We start from the raw sequence: 23,713 nt of genomic DNA on the forward strand, positions 1-23,713 counted from the left end.
CCCTGAAATCTGTCTGTCAAAATGTACTCATCTTTCTAAGTTCCAGATCAAATGTTCCCTCTTTCATTAACACATCCCTGATCCTTCCTTGCAAATTAAAACTATCTCTTTCCTATTTTTTTATAATTCTGCTTGAATATTTTCTTAAGACTAGAACATTCCACCCTACAGTATAAATACCATAAATATTTCCCATCACTGTCACTTGGCTTGAACTTCCAAAGGATAAAGACTGCAGCTTATATATTTGTATCCCCTTGAATATTTTTTCTTATACTTTAGGGAAAAAAATGCTACATGTAAGTTGCTATTTTCTCTACTCTAAACAAAGGAATAATTTATAGAAGTAAAAATTATAATACTTCAAATTAGGTTTTACATTTCAATTACCAACCACTAGCATTTTTGGGTGAAAAGAATAGTTTTGAACCTTAAATCTATATCAAGTAGTAAAAATGTCAGGTTACTAAATAATTTTATTCAATAAATATTTATAAAGCATCTACTATGTGCAAGAGGCACTATGTCAGGTGCTTAGGAAATGCAAATATACAATTTTATTCACTAGGAACATAGGTCTGCCCCGCCTGGTGTGGCTCAGTAGATTGAGTGCCAGCTTAAGAACCAAAAGGTTACTGGTTCAATTCCCAGTCAGAGCACATGTCTGGGATGTAAGCCAGGTCCCCAGCTAGAGATGTGTGAGAAGCAACTAAGTGATATTTCTCTCACACATCAATGTTTCTCTCCCTCTCTTTCTTCCTCTCTTTCCCTCTCTCTAAAAATAAATAAATAAAATATTTTTTTAAAAAAGAATATAAACCTATGAGATAAAACAAAATTTGACCTAACTGTAATACCAGCATAAGTGCCCTAGGAAGAAAAAAAAATGTCATGGAGATTTAAATAAGTGCAAGACTAGGTGGGGAATCTCTGTAGAAGAGTAAGAAGGACTTGGACTTGGAAGTTATTCAAGCTGGTTTGGATCCTGGCTGACTTCTTACAAGTGGTACAGTCATGAGCAAAACATTTAATTACTCTAGGTCTGAGATTTTTCATCTGTAAAATGGGAATAATACCTACTTTTGGCTAACATTCCTGAAACATAGTAAGTGCTCAGAAAGTACCATCCTTCCTCATTTCCTACTGGTCTAAAAAGAGGCCAAAGATATCAACCACAGCTCTGGGTTAAATTTAGTTCAAAGTGTCAAATTTGAAATGATGTGAATCCTCTCACCACACTTCAAAATGACATCCCTAGGAGAAGGTAAAATAAATCAGCAGTAATTAAAAGCCATAGTTCTGGAGCTATGACACAGCCAGGTCTGAATCACTGAAAAGACTGCAAATCTCTTTGTAGATGATCATTTCCATTTGGGGGTAGTAAAATCAAGTGCTATTAATCTAACATATCAGAGTTGGTTCTATTTGGTTTCTCATGATTTACAAGTAAGGCTATATCTCACAATTATAAATATGTTTCAGCCTTGAAATGTTCCCAATAAATTTACCATCTTTCTTAAATGTATGCTTTACTGACAGAATATAGTTTTTCATACTGTTACATTGGCAATGAGCAATATGGGTTTCAAAAGTCCAGTAAAAGCACCAACAAGGATGTTTTATAAGACTTCAACATACCATCATTACTTCAGTAAAGTCTGTTTTTAATCAAAAGTATGAGTTTTCCTGTTCCCAGCTTCCCAGTTATTCTGAGCCCCTTTAAGCAGCACAAATTCCCCAAGCCTCAGCGAACCCAGCATTTCCCAGACTGCTAGCATCACAAGTCAAGGACACACCAAACTCAATTATAAACTTAACTACCTTTTCCAAGTCTGCCATTGCTATCAATTCCATCACCTTAAGATCCATAGCAACCCTAAACCAGGAGGGATTCTGAGTGAGGGTCAAAGTGCCCTCAAAATTCACTGTTCCTTTGAAGGAGATAGGAAATCTGGATTCTAGATTTTAATCTTCTCTCAACTGCCTGATTACCCACTGTCGAAGGTACCAACTCAAAATGATGCAATTCTCATTTATCAAACTCTTATGTATGCCAGGAACTCTGCTAAGTATTAACCATAAAAACACAAATAATGCAAGATATTGTTTTAAGTGCTTATAAAACTTGAATGCTTGCAAAATGGAAGTAGTAAGCTATGTTATAGGCATGTTTATTTTTAGGTAAAATAAAATAAAACTTCATATCAAGGTGAAGGGTAGCTTCAGAGGAGCTGTCAAGGAAAAAAACTCTGAAAAGATGCACGTGCTCTCCAGCCCATGGTGTCTGGACTGAGAAGCCAGGTCACACACTTGAGCTCATCACCACCTTTTATTATCTGGGCAGCTCACTCTTGTGCCCTGTTCTGAACATAATATAACAATGTGGTCCCTGCCCTCAAGGCTAACAATTCAGGCTGGAGAGACAGCTTGCTCTGACACACTCCTAAATAAGCTTCAAATATACCAGAGAGGAGGCAGATCGAATCTAAGGAAACAGAAACAGAAACACAGTAAATCTATGATGACTAACTGACCTAACTTATGACCTACAAAAATCATTTTTCTTCCAACGACAACTAGTGCACTCATAGTCACCACTGTGCCAAAACAAGCAGCTTGAAAAAATCAATTTATCCCAAACTGATACATGATCCAAATATAATATGCTTTTAAATAACTTTGAAAATATTTCTGGTCTAAGAGAATTTGCATATGTTTAGATGAGACCTGCACAGCACCTTAAAAATACTTCATTAATTCAACAAATCACTATTGAATTCCTGGTACACACACAACACTGTGTAAGGTTTTATCAAGCATAAATAAGAAAGCTCTGCCCTTGAGGCATTTGCCATCAAAAATAAAATTTACCAAGTTAAAACCTGATATTTATTACTTGCTTCTGACTGCATACATTTACCCTAATTACATAATTAGATGCAATCATCCTTAAAACAAAAAAGAGACTGAATTTTATTCCAAGAAAGCTCTCATGATACAAAATGAAGAAAAACAAAAATCATGTGAGCCAAATTACAGAAGCCAAAAATTCAATGTAAACTATCAATACCAAGAAGACTACAAAAGACAACCATAAAAGGCAACTTAGAGAACAGGCCAGCAGCTGTTGGGGGATGGCAGACTAGGGGGAAGGTGTTGGGTGACATGGGGTAGAGAGAAGGACTGAGCAAAAAAGAAAAGAAAAAGATAAAAACCTCATGGACAGGGAAACAGCGCGGTGATTGCTGGGGGGGTTGAGGTGGGGAGAGGTGGGGGATGGTATGGGAGGATGAAAGGCGATAAAAGGGGGGTTGATTTGGGGCGGTGAACACACAATACAGTGTACAGATGAGGTGTTGTAGAATTGTGCAGCTGAAACCAGTATAATTTTGTTAGCCAGTGTCACCCCAATAAATTCAATGAAAAGAGAAAATAAGGGGTAACCATATACTATCTAGTAAAACATTCTAGTGGGTGAAGTGTTCTAAAACTTAAGGTATGGCTAAAACCTAAGGATTACCTAATACAACTCCATAATTTTACGATTTAAATAATAATGATTTTAAAACCACCAGATAACTTGTTATTTAGTGTCAAAGGAGACTCTGGTCCTTTTTCACACACCAAAGTATTTGCTATCTCTACCATATATGCCAAAAACACTAGCTTAAATTTTACACCTCCAAGTATTACCTCTTCCCATTATACTGTAACTACAGAGAACACATGAGAAGAGAAAGACACTTTGATTGTGCTGGCCAGTGAGATGCCATCACTGGCCGTTGCCATAGGGTAATAGGTATTTCTCTAAACTACATACACAAGACTGGGGGATGGGAACAGTGGTCTCGGTGCAAAGTCCAGTCCCTGGTTCAGTGAAACATGCACCCATCAAATTCCCAATGCCCTATGAGGTAGAAATGGTGTGATCCTTTGTTTCATGGTCCCTTGGATTAAATACTAATTCAAGGGCAACACAAACTGTGGTCATTTTTATGCATTTGAACTGAGGTTTCTACCTATGCCAGTCATCTATAGTAAATGCAGGAGGCCAGCCTGGATGCTGCAGCTGGATGATAATTGCTTCTGTGCCATTTCCAAAGCCCTCTGACCCTGCACTTGTATGGCTGTTTCTGTTTAGTAAACTCTTTTACAAGGTGGACATCCTTTCTACTTCTTTTCTTTTAACCGCACAACAAAAGTCTTTCTCCGATTACCCTGAGTTGCTACACCACAGGGCATTGTGCCACTGCCTTCATACACTGGAAATGTTCTTCAATTGCAGATAGCTTTGATTCTAAAGAAGGTTTTCCTCCCATGTGGAACTCTGTCCCAGAAAGCACATTCTTGCTGAATCTTCATGTGTTCACAAACCTGGAAGCTCTCCAAATCCTGTTCTTTTGGAATTTTGTGGATGCTTCCTTAACACAGGTATAAATGATCAAACCATTGGCCTTCAATTGATTTGACCTTCAACTCCCCTTCCCATAACTTGCCCTAAGCTCAGGAGAGTGGGACTGAAAGTTTTAACCCTCTAGTCACATGAATGCTTCTCCTTACAACCAGCCCTCCTGCTTAGGTGAAGTCCAATTAATTAATTAATTAATTAAAGAGGAAGACTTGTCTTCCTTTGACTTTCCTCTTCTTTCAGCCTATTCTCCCTGCTCCACCCCCAACAGTACATTCCAACAGCACAGTTACTGTTCTTGAAAATAACCAGTTTTTCCCCTTTGTTGTTTCCAGTCTCCTCATTCAACTGTTTCAACTTCAGTCTTGTGCTTATCTTCAATTTTAATTAAATATCTAGTCACACTTGGCATTATGGAAGATAGGTACATAACTAAATAAACACAAATATTCTCCGCACTCTTACATAGTTACTAACACTCTTTGTGGAATTATATTACAAAAATAACTCTCATTTCCACCCACCAAAAAGTGCCATCATATCATAGGTATTTTATAGAGTAGTAAGTAGGCACATTTTAATTTCATAATTTTATTATTTTTAATGAAGTGATCATGTAACAGGATACAGCCAGCCCCCACCCAAATAGGGATTTGCAATGGGGTCCAGAATTCAGGGTGTCCAGGAAATATATATATATATATGTATATATGATGTTCTCACCCCCACAAGTCTTAACTGGGGGATGGGACACAATGGAACAGGGCCACTGAGAGTCATTCTGCATAGCAACAGTTTTGCATGTGACCTCAGGTATGGTCATTTAACACATCTATAACTTTTAACTGGTTTCATGGATATGTTAAAAAGTTAAGGCCATACTTTGAACCAGGGGGATGGCAATGACTTCCACCCAGGATGTAACTGGGAGACAATTTCCCCTGGTTAAAGCACCTGTGTGAGAGCTTGGAAATGATTGTCTCCACACCAGAGGGCCATGCCTGCCCGGACTTACTACAGCAGCCCAGAAAAGCTGGAAACAAACGGGAATGCTGGCAGATGTAGCTGGTTGTGGGAGGAGTTGGAAATAGGGCTGCAGAGGAAGACTGGTGCTGGGATTTAAACCCAGGCATGGCAGCATGCTAGGAGGGACCACTCAGCTTTGTGGAGAAAAGGAGGGACCACATGGCTTTGGCATGAGAGAGTTGGGACTACTCGGCTTTGGGGTACTCCCTTTTGCCACGTGGCTTAGGAAACAGGAGAGACACTGTGAGAAAGAAAAGAGTGAAAGGACTCTTGCTGGTAGGCCATGAGAAGGTGCCACATGGGTTTGGGTTAAAAACTGGAGATCCTGGTGACACAGCTGATGGTGCCGGGACCGAGGGAGACCTGCCAGCTGAGCACAGATTACTTGGAAGCACTGGGGACTACCTGAGTCATGGACTTCTATTTCTTTTCCTGAGATATGGTACCACAGACCGGGCAAAGGAGGGAAGGAAGGACTGTGTGTTTGTGGGTGTTTTAAAGGACACTGGGATTTTAATGAAGGCATCAAGTCATTAGTTTTAAGTCTGTATAACTTTTGAATAAGTAATTACTTTCCTTTCACCAATCTCTGACATTGAGAGCTATATCCTGGCAGCAGGCAAACCTAGTACAGGGAGACCCTGGGAGAAAGGGGGTCCATTTGGTAATAGTATATCATTCCCCCCTCCATGGGTCTGTTCTGTAACAATCAGAATCACCCCAAAGTGCTATAGAAAAACAAGAGAGAATCACTGATTGAGGACTTTAGGTAAAGTCAGATAATGGTATGGATTACACCCAGTGCTTCTTATATACGTAAACTGAATTACATGATTAAGAAACCTGAACCCGAGAGTGGTTTCTAGGACTCACTTCTAGATTCCTAGTTTTCAATGTAGAGCTTATAATATTGATAGTGTCAATTCATTTTTGCCACCTGAGGTTAAATTATAAAAAAAATAAAGCATTAATCAAAAAAATTGAATCAAAGCATTGAATCATACTAGGGTTATTGTATCATCATCACAAATTGCTAAAAGTTGGTTCCTGATACAAGCCCCATTCACAACTTCTCAGGCTCTGAAAGTCTAGCATGACCCTATGAAAGTCATCTTTTCTATACTATTTTCTTTCTAGCAACGCAGAATAGCAAAGTAAAACTTTCCCAGAGTCTACAGCACAAGTGCCAAGAGTGTGGACTCAGTGACCAGAAGACCTGAGTTGTAGTCCCAATTCTGTCACTTCCTGAGACCTTGGGCCACAGGTGGAACTAACTGTAGGACTCCCTGTGACTTACATTTCTCATCTCCCAAATAGGGATAATAATAGTGCCCATATAAATTGTCACAAAACATACATACACTATTATATTAAATCACTTAAACCAATATTTCACACATTACAAATGCTCAGTAAATTTATTGGAATGATGAATATTGTGATAGGGAATGATTTGGGGGAATATTCTTAGATGTCAGCAGTCCCCCATCTTACAAACACATGACACTTGATAATGACTCATCACCAGTTCAGAACTGTTACAAAAGTATTAAGAATTTGTATTATTGTTCAGAAACTTATTCATACTAGTGAGAATGAATTATGGACAGCAAGGTATATGAGGGGACACAAAAAATACCAGAATTATCTTCTGGAGGGTGGGCCCCTTGTAGTACAGGCTTCCCTTGTTAGGTGTGTGCTCTAGAAACTCATCTGTATCAGTGTACTAGCTGGTATTGCTGTGAGAGGCTGCATTTGGCTTCAGTGAATTTTTTCGAAGAGTCTTTCAATACATTTGCCCATTTTGTGATGGGTGATTTATAAGCACACCTGCCCACACCACGCTGAGTGTTGTTCGGTATTTTTTTACCAAAAAATGGCATGGCCCACATGCCCTACCCTCCTTGTTCACTTGATCTTGCCCCAAGAACCTTTTTTGTTTCCCCAAATGAAAAAAATATCCTCAAAGGGAAACTTTTTGCCAATGTGAAGGTGAAACCAAAACCAGCAGAAGCACGAAAAGACATCAAAATTGACATCTCTATAGATGTACTGCATCAATGGAGAGTACTTTTAAGGTGACTGAAGTTTAAACATGTAAGAATAAATACACAGTTTTTTATAAATCGTGAGGTTTTTTGGGTTCCCCCCATACACATCTATGGACATACCTGATAATTTCTTGTCTAAATTCTAAGATAAGAGCCAAAAGCAAGTTAGCTAAAACTGTGAAGGAATTGGAAGGCAAAGAAAGCAACCAAACGTAAATCATCTGTAGTTCTTTGAGCACTGGGAACCCAGAGAAAAGAGAAGGGAGATGCCACAAGACCAGTGCAGAGATTACCTACACTCCCTAGAAGATCTACCAGCTGAAAGTCACATTCTAAAGTTATGACTATGTCATAAATCTACTTTTTACATGAATAAAAGCTGTAAGCCAGTCAGCCAGATGCACCAAGTATAGAGTCCACTTTCTACCTTGGAGTTTCATGAGTAGCACCTCCCTCATCTACTCATGCAGGCTGCTTCACTCCCCAACCAGAATATTAGTGGAAAGCAGGTTAACTCTGAAATCCCATCATATCCTCCATCATTTGGGTGTCTAGAACAGTAAAATTGGTGAATTAACTTTATTAGCCTTATTGGTAAAAGAGTGGGATAGTCAGGGATCTACAATTAAGAGAAGAAGTCTTTGAAATTCAAATCTAACACAAAATTTAAAACAATTTTTAAAGATGTCAGGTAAAGAAGTACTTTACCAGTGCTCACTTATGTGGCATATACTAAGATTGAAATCACACAGAGAAGATTAGTATGGCCCCTGTGCAGGGATGACAGGCAGATTTGTAAAGTGTTCCATATTTTCAATCTTTTCTCAATTGCTATTGATATTGCTGGTGTGGTAGAGGAGTATTTTTGCTGGCATGGGTTTGGCCATCTGGGTAGCATCACTTTGTTAAACAACACCTGCACAACAGCATACAAGATGTGGTGGGGGTTGTGACTCCCACTCAGCCAGCTGGAGGGAAGAATCCACCAATGAATGAGCCACAAATTATCAAAGCCAAAGTACCACAAGAGAGCCCACATAATCTGAATAAAGGGCAACTGTAGAGCATCCAGATCAGGAAATCAAAGAGAATGTAGCACTAAGTTCCACAGAATTCCTACCACAGAAGGGCACTCTATGAAGACAGGCAGTCAAAGCTGAGAAATCTAAGATGCAGAAACAAACAGAAAGAGTCACCTAAAATGGGGACACAATGAAATAACCCCCCAGGAAAAGAACTAAATGAAATTAAGGCAAACAATCTATCATTTACAGATTTCAAAATAATGGCTATATGGATACTAAAAGAACTCAGTGAGAACTACAAGAAACTTAGTAAGAACTATGGCAGCATGAAGTAAGAACTATGGCAGCATGATAAAGGACACAGAAACTATGCATAAGGACCAGGAAGGAATGAAGTATACAGTATCTGAAATGAAAAATACACTAGAAGAAATTAAAAGGAAGCTAGATTAGGCAGAGGACAGAATCAGTGAGCTGGAAGACAAGGTAGAAAGAAATACCCACTCAGAGAAACAAAATGAAAAAAGACCCAAAAAGAACAAGGTTAGTTAAGGGAGCTTCAGGACCACATGCAACATACCAACATTCACATCACAGGAATATCAGAAGGAGAAGAAAAGGAATGAGGGATAAAAAAACCTGCTTGAAAGAATGACAGAAAACTTCCCTAACTTGGTAGGTAAAAAGTCACATGAGTTCAGGAAGCACAGATGGTCCTAATCAAGATGAACCCAAAGAGGCCTACTCTAAGACACATCATAATTAAAATGGCAAATTTTAAAGACAAAGAGAAACTCTTAAAGGAAGCAAGGGACAAACAGATAGTAACATACAAGGGTGCTCCAATAAGGCTATCAGCTGATTTCTCAACAGAAACACTATAAGCCAGAAGAGATTGGCACAAAATATGCCAGGTAATGAAAATCAAGGACCTAAAACCAACACTACTCTACCTAGCAAGGCTCTCATTTAAAATGGAAGGTTGCACAGAAAATGGAGACCACTGTACTTGACCAACAATATAAAAATAAAATAAAATGGAAGATTAAATAAAGAGCTTCCCAGACAAAAGAAGACTAAAAGAGTACATCTCCACCAAGCAAGCACTGCAAGAGATGCTAAAGGGACAGCATAAAAAGAAGAAGAAATAGAAAGACAGAGAGGGAAAAGGAGAGAGGCACGTGTATGGAAAAAATGGCAATGAATAACTACTTATCAATAATAACCTTAAATGTAAATGGATGCTCCTATCAAAAGATAGGGTAGCTAAATGGGTAAGAAAACATGACCCAACTATAGGCTGTCTTTAAGAGACCCAGATCAGAACAAAAGAACTATGCAGGTTGAAAGTGAAGGGATAGAAAAAAATATTCCAAGCAAAAAAAAAAAAAACCTACAAAAAGAAAGCTGGGGTGGCAGTACTTATATCAGAAAAAAAAATAGACTTCAAAACAAAAGCCAAAAAAAGGAGAAGAGAGGTCACTACATAATACTTAAAGTAATTGTCCAACAGGAGATAGCCCTGGTAAACATGTATGCACCCAAAAAAGGAGCACCTAAATATATAAAGAAAATCTTGGAGAACTTCAAGAAAGATATAGAAAACAATACAGTCATTATAAGGGATTTTAACACCCCACTGTCGGTAATATCTTCCAAACAAAGAATCAACAAAAATATTCTGGCACTGAACAACACTCTAGATCAAATAGATCATCTCATACCAAAGAAGCAAAATAGGGTCCCAGGCATGATGGAGGCATACATAGATACACTTTGCCTCCTCACACGACCAAAAGAAGGACAACAACAAATTTAAAAACAAAGAATAATCAGAACTGCCAGAAAATCCAACTGTATGGAAGTCTGACAACCAAGGAGTTAAAGAAGAAATGAGTTAAAGAAGAAACATTAATCCAGACAGACAGGAGGGGCAGAGATGGGTAGCTGAGATGGAGGAGACTCGCAGCAAAATCACTGATGGAGGACCAGGGCAGGCCAGGCAGCAGCTGTAAGAGAGGGCAGTTGCACATTTGCATGCAGATAAACTGGGAGGAACAATTGGAGAGTGAGACAAGCCATGCAACCCAGGATTACAGTGAGGGGAAATAAAGCCTCAAAACCTCTGACTAAAAAATCCTTTGGGAATTGAGGCAGCAGGAGAAACTCCCAACCTCACAGGAGAGTTTGTTGGAGAGATGCACAGGGTCCAAGAACAACACAAACCCACACACCCAGGAATCAGCACCAGAAAGACCCAATTTGCTTGTGAGTAGTGGGGGAAGTGACTGAAAGTCAGCCCAGAGCTGACCAAGTGGCACTGTTCCCTCTCAGATGCCTCCCCCATATACAGTGCCACAGCACAGAGAAGTGGGTAGCTCCGTCCAGGAGAATACCTATGGCTCTGCCCCTTAATACATAACAGGTCTGCCAAGATAAAAAATATATATATATATGGCCCAAATGAAAAGAACAGATCAAAGCTCCAGAAAAAAATACAACTAAGCGCTAGCCAGCCTATCTGGTGCAGAGTTCAGAACACTGGTAATCAGGATGCTCACAGAAATGGTTGAGTATGGCCGCAAAATGGAGGAAAAAGTGAGGTTATGAGAAGCGAAATAAAGCAAAATGTACAGGGAACCAATAGTGAAGGGAAAGAAACCGGGACTCAAATCAATGGTTTGGAGCAGAAAAAAATAAACATGCAACTGGAACAGAATAAAGAAACAAGAATTCGAAAAAATGAGGAGAGGCTTAGGAACCTTCGGGACAACTTTAAATGTTCCAACTTCCAAATCCTAGGGGTTCCAGAAGGAGAAGAGGAAGAACAAGAAATTGAAAACTTATTTGAAAACATAATGAAGGTGAACTTCCCTAATCTGGCAAAGGAAATAGACTTCCAGGAAGTCCAGGAAGCTCAGAAAGTACCAAGGAAGTTGAACCCAAGGAAGCACATACAAAGGCACATCATAATTATATTACCCAAGATTAAATATAAGGAGAGAATCTTAAAAGCAGCAAAAGAAAAGGAGACAGTTACCTACAAAGGAGTTCCCATAAAACTATCAGCTGGTTTCTCAAAAGAAAACTTGCAGGCAAGAAGGGGCTGAAAAGAAGTATTCAAAGTAATGAATACCTACATCCAAGATTACCCAGCAAAGCTCTTGTTTAGAATGGAAGGGCAGATAAAGTGCTTCCCAAATAAGGTAAAGTTAAAGGAGTTGATCATCACCCAGCCTTTATGAAATGTTAAAGGGACTTGTGTAAGAAAAGGAAGATCAAAAATATGAACAGTAAAATAACAACAAACTCACAACTATCAACAACCAAACCTAAAAAAAAAAAAAATTCAAACTAAGCAAACAACTAGAACAGGAACAGATTCACAGAAATAGAGATCACATGGAGGGTTATCAGCAGGGAGAGGGAGTGGGGAGAATGGGGAAAAAGGTACAGGCAATAAGAAGCATGAATGGTAGGTACAAAATAGACAGGGGGAGGTTAAGAATAGTCTGGGAAATGAAGAAGCCAAAGAACTTATATATTCAACCCATGGACATTAACTAAGATGGAGGAATGATGGTGGGAGTGGGGTACAGAGTGGAGGGTAATAAAGGGAAGGAAAAAATGGGACAACTGTAATAGCATAATCAATACAATATATTTTAAAAAATAAGCAAAGTATACATTATTTTCAAATGCACGGGGAGCATTTTCAAAGATAGACAACATGGTATGACACAAAGCAAGCCTTGGCAATTCAAGAAAATTGAAATCATATCAAGCACGTGCTGAGAATACAATGTATTGAAACTGGAACCCAACCTCAAGGAAAAAGACTCAAAACATTAAAATAAATGGAGAGTGAATAACATGTTACTTAATAATGAATGGGTCAACAATGAGATCAAGGAAGAAATCTGAAAGTATCTGGAATCAAATGAAAATGAACACACAAGCCCTGGCTGGCATAGCTCAGTGGATTGAGCGCGGGCTGGGAACCAAAGTGTCCCAGGTTCGATTCCCAGCCAGGGTACATTCCTGGGTTGCAGGCCATAACCCCCAGCAACCGCACATTGATGTCTCTGTCTCTCTCTCTCTCTCTCTCTCTCCCTCCCTCCCTTCCCTCCCTAAAAATAAATAAATAAAATCTTTAAAAAAAAAAAAAAAGACAATGAACACACAACAACCCACAACCTATGGGACACAGCAAAGGCAGTCCTGAGAGGGAAGTTCACAGCAATACAGGCCTACTTATAGAACATAGAAAAACCTCAAATAAACAACCTAACCCTACACCTGCAAGAACTTAGAGACAACAACAAAGAAAGCCCAGAGTGAGTAGGGGGGAAATCATTGAGATTGGGGTAGAGCTAAACAACAGAGAGACTAAAACAACAATTCAAAGGATCAATAAATCCAGGAGCTAGTTCTTTGAAAGATAAACAAAATTGACAAACTTTTTAATTGGACTCATAAAAAAAAGGGGGGGAGACACAAATAAATGAAATCAAAAATGAAAGAGGAGAAGTTACAACCGATTCCACAGAAATACAAAAGGTGATAAGAAATTACTGTGAACAACTACATGCCAAGAAATTGGACAACATCAGTGAAATGGACATATTTCTAGGAACAACAATCAGCTAAAACTAAATCAAGAAGAAGCAGAAAGCCTTAATAGACTGATTACAATTAGTAAAATTGAAGCAGTAATGAAAAAACTCCTGGGACACAAAATCCCGGACCAGTGGCATCATGGGTAAATTTTACCAAACATTTAAGGAAGAACCAACTCCTATCCTTCTCAAAGTATTCCAAAAACTTCAAAAAGAGGGAAAACTCCCAAACTTTTTATGAAGCCAGTGTCATCCTAATTCCAAAACCAGATAAATACGTAACAAAGAAAGAAAATTACTGGCCAATATCTCTGATGAACATAGATGCTAAAATCCTCAACAAAATACTGGCAATCATTATTCAGAAATAGACTGAAAAGTATACATCATGATCAAGTGGGATTCATCCCAGGATGCAAGGATGGTACAATATTCACAAATCAATAAACATAATACACCACATAAACAAAATGTGGGTAGGTTTCTCAAAAACTACAAGATCTCATCAATAAATGCAGAAAAAGCATTTGATAAAATCCAAAACCCAGTCATGATAAAAAAAAAACACTCAGCAAAGTGAGAATAGAGGGAGCATACCTCAACATAATAAAGGCCGTATATGAGAAACCTACCCAGAATATTATACTGAACAAGCAAAAACTATAAGCTTTCCCCTCAAGATGAGGAAAAAAAAAAAGAGTCCTCCTCACCACTCTTATTCAACACAGTACTGGAAGTTCCAGCCAGAGTGATCAGAAAAGAAAAAGAAATAAATGGCATCCAAATTGGAAAGGATGAATTAAAACTGTCATTATTCACATATGACATCATAGTATACAGAGAAAATCCTATAGACTCCACCAAAAAACTACTCAACCTAGTAAGTGAATTTGACAAAGTAGTGGTATACAAAGTCAATATTTAGAAATCGATGGCATTTTTGTATACCAACAATGAAATATCAGAATAAGAAACTATGAAAAAATCAGATTTTTTCCTGAATTCTGTTTCTGGTATTCATTGTTGGTATACAAAAATGCCTTCAGTTTCTTAATATTGACCTTGTATCATGCTGCATAGCATGGAATTAACTTTGTATCATGCTGCATAGCATAGAATTTTGCCAAATTCACTCATCTGGTTGCATAGTTTTTTGGTGGAGTCTATAGAGTTTTCTGTATACACTATCATGGCACCTGCAAACAGTGACTAGGACTTCCAATACTATGTTGAACAGAAGTAGTGAAAGTGGAAAAAACTATGGTACATTTACACAATGGAATACTATGCAGCAGAATGAAGGAACTCCTACCTTTTGTGACAGCATGGATGGAACTGGAGAGCATTATGCTAAGTGAAATAAACCAGGCAGTGAAAGACAAATACCACATGATCTCACCCATAAGTGGAACCTAATCAACAAAACAAAAAAGCAAGCAAATAGAACCAGAGACATTGAAATAAAGAACAAACTAACAGTAACCTGAAGGGAGAAGGGAGAGGGATAATGAGAGAAAATAGGGAAAGGGTCATCAAGGAACATATATAAAGGACACATGGACATCACCAAAGGAGGTAGGATTGAGGGTGGGAAGTGGGGATGGGTGGGACAGGGGGCCGTGGTGGGGGGAAAATAGAGAGAAGTGTACTTGAACAACAATAAAAACACAAGATTTAAAAAACTAGAGGAAAAATCGCATTACTATAACAACAAGAAAAATAATGTACCCAGGAATAAATTAACCAAGGAGGTAAAACACCTGTACTTAGAAAACTATAGAACACTGAAGAAAGAAATTGAGGGAGATATAAATAAAGGGAAGCATATATCATGTTCACACATTGGAAGAATTGACATCATTAAAATGTCCATATTACCTAAAGCAAACTATAGATTCAACCAATTCCTATTAAAATACCTATTGCAAATTTCACAGACCTAAAACAAATACTTCAAAAAATTATAATGGAACCAAAAAAGACCCTGAATAGCCTCAGCTATCTTGAGACAGAAGAACAAAGTAGAAGAGGTCACAATACCTGGTATCAAACTATACTATGAGACCGCTGTAATCAAAACAGTCTGGTACTGGCATAGGAACCGACACATAAATAAATGGAACAGAAAAGAGAAACCCCCAAAAAAAACAGGTCTCTACAGTCAATTAACATTTGACAAAGGGGGCATGATCATACAATGGAGTGACTCTTCAATAAATGGTGTTGGGTGAACTGGACTGGTACATTCAAAGAAATGAAACTAGACTACCAACTTACACCATACACCAGAATAAACTCAAAATGGATGAAGACTTAAACAAAAGTTATGACACCATAATAGTACTAGAGGAAATCATAGGCAGGAAAATTTCAGATATCCAATATAACAATATTTTTGCTGGTATATCTCCTAGGACTAGGCAAATAAAAGAAAAAAACAAACAAACAAACGGGACTACATCAAACTAAAAAGTTTCTCCACGGCTAAAGAAACCACCATTAAAATGAAAAGGGAACTCACTGTGTGGGAGAACATATTTGCCAATGATACTTTGGACAAGGATTTGATCTCCAAAATATATAAAGAGCTCATATGAGTCAACACCAGGAAGACAAACAATCCAATTAAAGATCTGAATAGAAACTTTTCCAAGAAGAACAGAAGATGACCACTGACATGAAAAGATGCTCAACATCACTAGCAGTCAGAAAGGCACAAATTAAAACCACAATGAGATATCACCTCACACCTGTCAGAATGGCCATAATTAATAAGTCAACAAACAAGTGCTGGTGAGAACACAGAGAAAAGGGAACCCTAATGCACTGTTGCTGGGAATGCAGACTACTACAGCCAGTGTGGAAAGCAGCATGGAATTTCCTTAAAAAACTAAAAATGAAACCACCTTTTGACCCATCAGTTTTGCTGCTGGGAATATGTCCTAAGAATCCCAAATCACCAGTTCAAAAGAATTTATGTTCATAGCAGCTCTATATTACAATAGCCAAGTGCTGGAAACAGCCTAAGTGCCCATTAGAAAATGAGTGAATCAAAGAACTGTGATACATTTATGCAATGGAATATTGCACAGCAGAAAAAAAAAGAGAAGGAACTCCTACCTTTCCAACTGCATGGATGAAACTGGAGACTATCACACGAAGTAAAATATTCCAGTTGGTGAAAGACAAATACCATGTGACCTCACCTATAAGAGGAATCTAATGAACAAAATAAACTCACAAACAAAATAAACCCACAAGTATGGAAACATAAAACAGACTGAAAGTGACCAGAGGGGAGAAATGAGAGGGATAATGGTGGAAAGAATGGGAAGGGAAAACAAAGAACATGTATGAATGATCCACAAACATGGACCACAGTATAGGGATTGACTGTGGGACTGGGGGTTAGGATGGGCAGAGGAGAGCAAAGGGGGAAAAATTGGGACAACTGTAATAAAATAATAATAAATAATGATTTTAAAAATGTGAAAATAAAAAAGTACTTTATCAATTAGTAAGTATGTTACTTTAGCATTATTTCTGAGTATGGAGACTACAAATCCTACCCTTTTATAGTCCCAGAACCAAAAGAAAGCTTTGTACTCAAAAGGTGATTGAGAAACATTTTTATTAGTGATTATGATATGTATGTATGAATAATTCATGGTATACCTTACACATATATTAATATTGAGTACTTTAAATGCATCAACTCTAATCCTCACAATAACTCTGAAAATGTATTCTCTCTTTATAAGGAAAATGCATTTATGAGAAGCTAAAATTTTTTGACCAATGTTATGCAAATTAAAAGTGGCAAGGCCAAATTTCAAACCAAGGTCTATATTGAAGATGCAATGTGTTAAAAACGTAATATCCTGTGATAGGCCACAGACACAAAGTGTCTCTCTCTAAGGACCTAAATCTCTACCTGTGAATAAAGGGCCTGATTTCTAAATTCCTCTTCAGAACATTTGCTGAATTAAATAATACATGAATCAGACACAGAGAACTATACTCCAATTCATTGGTAATAAAAATTATTTATTCCAGTAATTCTGAATATATTTCTTGCAGCTATTTGAACATGGCACCAGGCTGCAGTGCTGACTCATTAGAATTCAGAATAGGATTCTGATGGCCTATGTCCTTTCTGTCCCAACCTCTATCAATATTATCATTAATTGTATTTCAATAAAGAATCAAGATAACAAAATCTAAAATAATTTTTATCATTTATTCTAATGGCCCCATCATATACACATTCATAGGCTTATCCTCAAATTCATAGATCAATGTCATTAAATTCCTTGAACTGTTTATTAGTTGTAGTAGACTAAAAGGGTGAACCACACATTTTCATTACTGCCATACAATTACAAAAAAACTTAATTTTCCAATAGATGCTCAATATATACCTTCATTTTAGTTCTAGAAATTAGTAATCTGTGGTGCCTTTTTATAAACACATAGATATATATGCAAACCATAATGCTACTAAAATTACCTACCAATAAAATTTTTCTAAGAGAAATAAAAAGCAATGTTAAGTATCCTTTTAAAGGGCTTCCTACTGAATCATAGAATTTTATCAGTGGAAGGCACCTTGGGAATATTTTATCAAAGTTTCTTATTTTACAGATTTTTTTTAGAAACAGGCTCAAACAGTCTAAGAATATAATGATAAAGCTTCTGCTTTCTGCATAGAGGATGACAATAAGATTGGATTTCATAAAACAAAGACCAAGCCTCATAAGTTTTAATTGTACTGTTGTTTTAACTCACTGTATTTCTTTCTCATTAAAACTAAGGTTGCATAATTTCTTTCTCCTGAAATAATGAAAACCCACTGAAACTGAAAAATGATACATGTCCTTACAAAAAATGTACATGTGTGTCACATATTTCAGTTGTGTACCATTAAGTTTAAAGTTTGTGACAGCAAAAAGGGGGTTGATTTTAGAAAAATACAGAAGGTAAAATCAGTAAGATCTGGTAACTGATTAGATGGGAAAGGTGAGAAATTGAGGTTTGAACATTCTAGACATTAGTTTGAAGAGGGAACATTGTGATTATAAACAAGGGTTGATGTAATGGAGAGAATATGGGATGGGGAAAATATTAGTATTTTGAGAGCTGATGTGGAAGATTTTTCCCAGATGTTTTCTACATAAAACTTGTTGGATATACTGACATGGTAAAAATTCTCTTAAATCATCATCACAGACAAGATTTGATGATATATACTAGTACTTACATGAAGAAAACAAATGTTATGACAGGTAATTTAAAATAAGATCAGGTCAAGCTTATCTTCACAGTGGATAGTACTTCCTTTTAATAGGAAACCACTTTGAATCAGATGATAATTAAAAAATTATTTTACCAAATTAAAAAGGTGAATAACAAACCTAAGCATATACATTGTAGTATCTTCTTTATAAATTATATATGTAAGATTTACAGTCATAACCTTAATAAATATAAAATTAAATATATACGTTTAACATATGCAAACTTGATAAACCTACTAGGGTTCTCAGAACAAACCTCCCCAAAATGAGGCTAAGGGTAATGAAAAAGCAACAGTGACATCTGCTGTCTGTGTTTATAGTTTCTTTAGAATTATCCTTTACACTTCAAATCTTTTCCTCCAATTTTCTTCTATATTCATCATTTGTCGTCTCTATAAGAAATAATTTGATGACTAGGCACATTGTACCTACTCCATTAATTTGTTCCCAGAGAATAATCTGAAGCAAATTATGGAATATATGTTCTGTGTCACAGATCTTTAAATATATGTTTTAAATTTCTGACTGGAAATTTCAGCAAAATTTAGAATATAGAATAATGGTATTCCTGAATAGTTGAGAATTTAAGTCTTTTTTAAATATATTTTAATGATTATGCTATTACAGTTGTACCATTTTCCCCCCTTCATTCCCCTCCACCCTGCACACCCTCTCCCATGCACATTCCCCCCTTTAGTTCATATCCATATGTCATAATTTCCCATACTATTTCCCATACCATTCTTGCTACATTTCCCATACTATTCTTGCCCTCCCCCTGTCTATTTTCTACCTACCACCTATGCTACTTATTCTCTATACCTTCCCCCCTCCCACTCCCCTGCTGCTAACTCTCCACGTGTTTTCCATTTGTGGTTCTGTTCCTGTTCTAATTGTTTTGTTAGTTTGTTTTTGTTTTTGTTTTAGGTGTGGCTGTTAATAATTGTGAGTTTTCTGTCATTTTACTATACATGTTTTTTATCTTCCTTTTCTTAGATAAGTCCCTTTAACATTTCATATAATAAGAGCTTGGTGATGATGAACTCCTTTAACTTGACCTTATCTGAGAAGCACTTTATCTGCCCTTCCATTCTAAATGAAAGCTTTGCTGAATAGAGTAATCTTGGATGTAGGTCCTTGCCTTTCATGACTTGGAACACTTCTTTCCAGCCCCTTCTTGCCTGCAAGGTCTCTTTTGAGAAATCAGCTGACAAGCTGATGGGAACTCCTTTGTAGGTTACTGTGTCCTTATCTCTTGCTGCTTCTAGGATTCTTTCCTCCATTTTTATCTTGGCTAACATAATTATGATGTGCCTAGATGTGTTCCTCCTTGGGTCCAGCTTCTTTGGGACTCTCTGAGCTTCCTGGACTTCCTAGAAGTCTATTTCCTTTGCCAGAATGGGGAAGTTCTCCTTTATTATTTGTTCAAATAACTTTTCCACTTGTTACTCTTCCTCTTCTCCTTCTGGTACCCCTATAATTCAGATATTGGAACATTTAAAGATGTCCTGGAGGTTCCTAAGCTTCTCCTCATTTTTTGAATTCTTGTTTCTTCATTCTTTTCTGTTTGGTTGTTTCTTTCTTCCTTCTGGTCCACTCCATTGATTTGAGTCCCAGTTTTCTTCCCATCACTATTGGTTCCCTGTGCATTTTCCTGCATTTCATTTAGCCTTCATTTTTTCATCTAATTTGCGACCAAATTCAACCAATTCTGTGAACATCCTGATCACCAGTGCTTTGAACTGTGCATCTGATAGGTTGGCTATCTCTTTGTCGCTTAGTTGTATTTGCTCTGGAGCTGTGATCTGTTCTTCTGTTTGGACCATTTTTCTTTCTGTCTTCTCACATCTGTTATGTATGAGGGGCAGAGCCTTAGGTATTGTATGTGGGGGTAGGGTCCGAGAGAGAGACAATGACACTTGCTCCACTCTCTTGTCAGATTTCAGTCCCTTCCACTGCTTCCTCCAAGCAAACTGGGCCCTTCTAGTGCTGATTCCCGTGTGGGTGGTCTTGTGTACATTCTAGGACCCTGTGGGTCTCTCCAAGGAACTCTCCCATGAGGCTGGGAGTCTCTCTCTGTGCCTCAACCCCCACAGGTGTTTTCAATTGGTGTTTTTAGGCTTTATTTCCTAGTGCTGGAACCCTGGGTTGTGTGGTCTGTCTCACTCCCCAGTTTCACCTCGTTTATCCGTGTGGGGATGTGGGACTGCTCTGTCAGCCAGCCACCTGGTGTGCAGTGCCTCACTTCACAATTGCAGTCTCTCTGGGTCTGCCCATTGCCACCGTACACCCGGGGTCTGCCAGCCACCGCCTGCATGCCCAGGGTCCATCTGCTGCCATCTTATACCAGTTCCACTGCTTTTTGTGCCTCAACCCCTCTCCACCCGGCCACCGGACTCTGCCCTTCCTACTGTTCTGGATGAATGTGTCTATTTTTACTCCTTGGTTGTCCAACTTCCATACAGTTAAATTTTCTCAGTTCTGGTTGTTATTTTGTTTCTAAATTGTTGTCCTTATTTTGGTTGTGCAAGGAGGCACAGTGTGTCTACCTACACCTCCATCTTGGCTGGAAGAAGAATTTAATAGTCTTATTGCTGCTCTTCTTTAAATTCTACCAGAATGGAGACAACTGTACTTGAACAACAATTTAAAAATTTTAATTAAAAGAAATAAAGTGACTTTATGTTTAATTTATCTGATATTGTATGAAACACAGTGCATTTACCATGACATAACAGCATTTAGATTCTTTCATGGAAGGACAGAAATGCCCAGTTTTGGAAATGGAAATCCTTAGATTGCTTTCACCATCATCAGTACCAATTTTACAAACAGTAGGGATAGGCAGCAGCTTACACACCCCTCCTAGATGCACAGCATCCCAGCATCCTATCTCATGATGGCTGAAATACCAAAATTGTAAAGTCACTTTCTTGGTTAATCAGTTTGTCATAAAGTTCTTACCTATTCCACAACATCCATTTCATACTAGAAGAATAAGATGTTGAGCCATTAATGACCAATAGCTCTCTGGAGGCAGGGACCTAATCAGAATGATCTTCTGTTTGGTAACCAACTATTGAGCATTTTAGCTGGAGGAGAAAGGAGAATAATTTTGTTCTTGTAACACTGGCTCAAGAGGGCAGACACACTGTGGGGAGAACTCAGTCATCAGGGTGTGAGAACACCAAGTATTTGATCAAGGATCAGAGGGAAGGAATACATTATAGAAAAAGAAAAGTAATATAACACCACAGACAGATCTAAATTACTTTATAATTTTGCTCATAAAACAAATTTTATATGTCTATTGAGTGAACAGAGGCAAAAAGCTGTGAAACAATGAAAAGTAAGGAACCAAGAAGATTCTTTAATTCTTAATCCAGTGATGCAAGACCAGAAAATCACGGGAAAGAATATGTACTCCAAGCACATTTGCCTTATTTGAGCACTGGGGAGTTTGTTTTCATATTTTGTATAAGGAGGAAGGGGGCAAGACTCAGTCTAAGACATAACAAATGACATCCTTTCACTGACAGCACTCACCACAAAACAGCCATCTGTGGAAGCCGATCTCAAAGCTCCACATGTGCTATATGTAAAGGTTATTGGTTTAATAAAAGAAAATCTGTTTTTTGAATGACAGTATGAAAATCCTCTACTGGCAAGAAGCAGTTTTCATTCGAGGGAAACGTGAAATTCAAGAGCTCATGTGGGAGAAAGAGATCATTTGCTCTGTTTATTCCTGCCTGAAAGACACATTCTAAATTGATCATCAGTGAAAAATAGGATAAGCACTCAGGAGCAAATGTGCCTACGCTCTTAATTCTAACATTTAAAGAAAATTTATAAAGGATGTTTATACTTTAAAATTTTTTCTCGAATATACTATGAAAGCAGTATAGTTCAGGAATCTATGGTCATGATGAATATCCTAAGCCAATGAGGTAATATTTTTTCAATTAAATCATTACTTCATCATTTGACCTCTAAAAACAGCATCACCAAGCAGATTGTCACTAGAGAAGATATTGGACATATAAGATTAATAGGTCGTAGACTGTGTACAACAGAGTTTTCAGTAGACAAATAGGACATTAACTTATAAAAAGAAAAATATTATTCTTGCCTATGATTTTCTGGTCCTGCATGACTGGTTTAAGACTTATGTAATTTTCTTAGTCTTTCACTTTTTATTGTTTTGTTCTTTGTCAATGTTTAGTCAATATCCGTGTAAAAATTGTTTTATGGCATTTGGGGTACAGGGTAGGGACCAAGTCAGTTTTCTAAAGGGAAATTAGGAAAGGCTCCATTCAGAAGGGATATGGGATGCATCTTTGAAAATGAGAAGGCACTCAAAATGTGGACACAGGGAGAAATGGCAGAGAAAAAGATAAGAGAAAGAACATGTTCAGGAAATCCAGTTTAGCATGGCTGAGCATGGGCGTGAGGAAGGGAGAGGCGAGAGATGACTCTGTGAGGGAGGCAGGAGCCAAATCCTGGAAGGGAATTGATAGGGTTCGGTTAAGCTCAACATCAGCTTTATACCTGTTTTTTGTTCTTTTGTGTTACAGATATATGACTGAAGAAAATTTCTTGATCACATTTACTTGTAAATGTACAGTTGTAAATTTCCCCTCAATGATTTGGGAAAAGAGGACAATAATAGGTAACAAAAATAAATCTTGATAAATCTTTCCAAAATATTTAACAGTAAAATAAACAAAAACATGAAAATGAAGATAGTGCCCTAATAGATAGTAAAGGTTTTACCACTTTAAATGCTGCCTTTGCATACTGTGTGCCTCAAACGTGTTTATCAGTTAAGTTACAGCTGTAAGAACACTTGGGAAAATAAACCATTCAGAAACACCAGTTGTCTTCATTAAACATTCTTTCTGGACACACAACTAGAAACTTTACATTCAGTCAGGAAGTGCTTATGGGTGAGACAGTGTTAGTCCTCTCCCAAGAGTGTGCGTGCCAAGTCTTAATGGGTCTGGACACACATCTGGTTAAAACAATGAAAGCCATCTAGACTGCAGAAAGCTTTTTGGCTCCATCAGGAAAACCTCATGTGTTCTTTTCTTACAACTGTATCTGTGACAGGCAGGTGCCCTTGAAATGAGAATTTACATAATCTTTACACGGAAAGCCTACACCAGGAGTCATGACAAAAAGCCAAGAAGACAAGATATACATTGGTCCATGTCAGTGATGGCTGTGATAAAAATGTCTCTTAGCTATCATATATCTTGCAAACTCTATAATATAATACTGCTTGGAA

General features: G+C 37.7%; 1 non-coding gene across 1 annotated transcript; it reads left to right on the top strand.

Annotated features, from left to right (window-relative positions):
- The first annotated feature begins 8,197 nt into the window (after window positions 1-8,197).
- Window positions 8,198-8,300, top strand: LOC114493589. The gene has a single exon (XR_003684223.1). It is a non-coding gene; the product is annotated as a U6 spliceosomal RNA (small nuclear RNA).
- The last annotated feature ends 15,413 nt before the right edge of the window (window positions 8,301-23,713 follow it).

The sequence above is a fragment of the Phyllostomus discolor genome, chromosome 1, assembly GCF_004126475.2.
Source record: "Phyllostomus discolor isolate MPI-MPIP mPhyDis1 chromosome 1, mPhyDis1.pri.v3, whole genome shotgun sequence".
NCBI classification, from domain to species: domain Eukaryota; kingdom Metazoa; phylum Chordata; class Mammalia; order Chiroptera; family Phyllostomidae; genus Phyllostomus; species Phyllostomus discolor.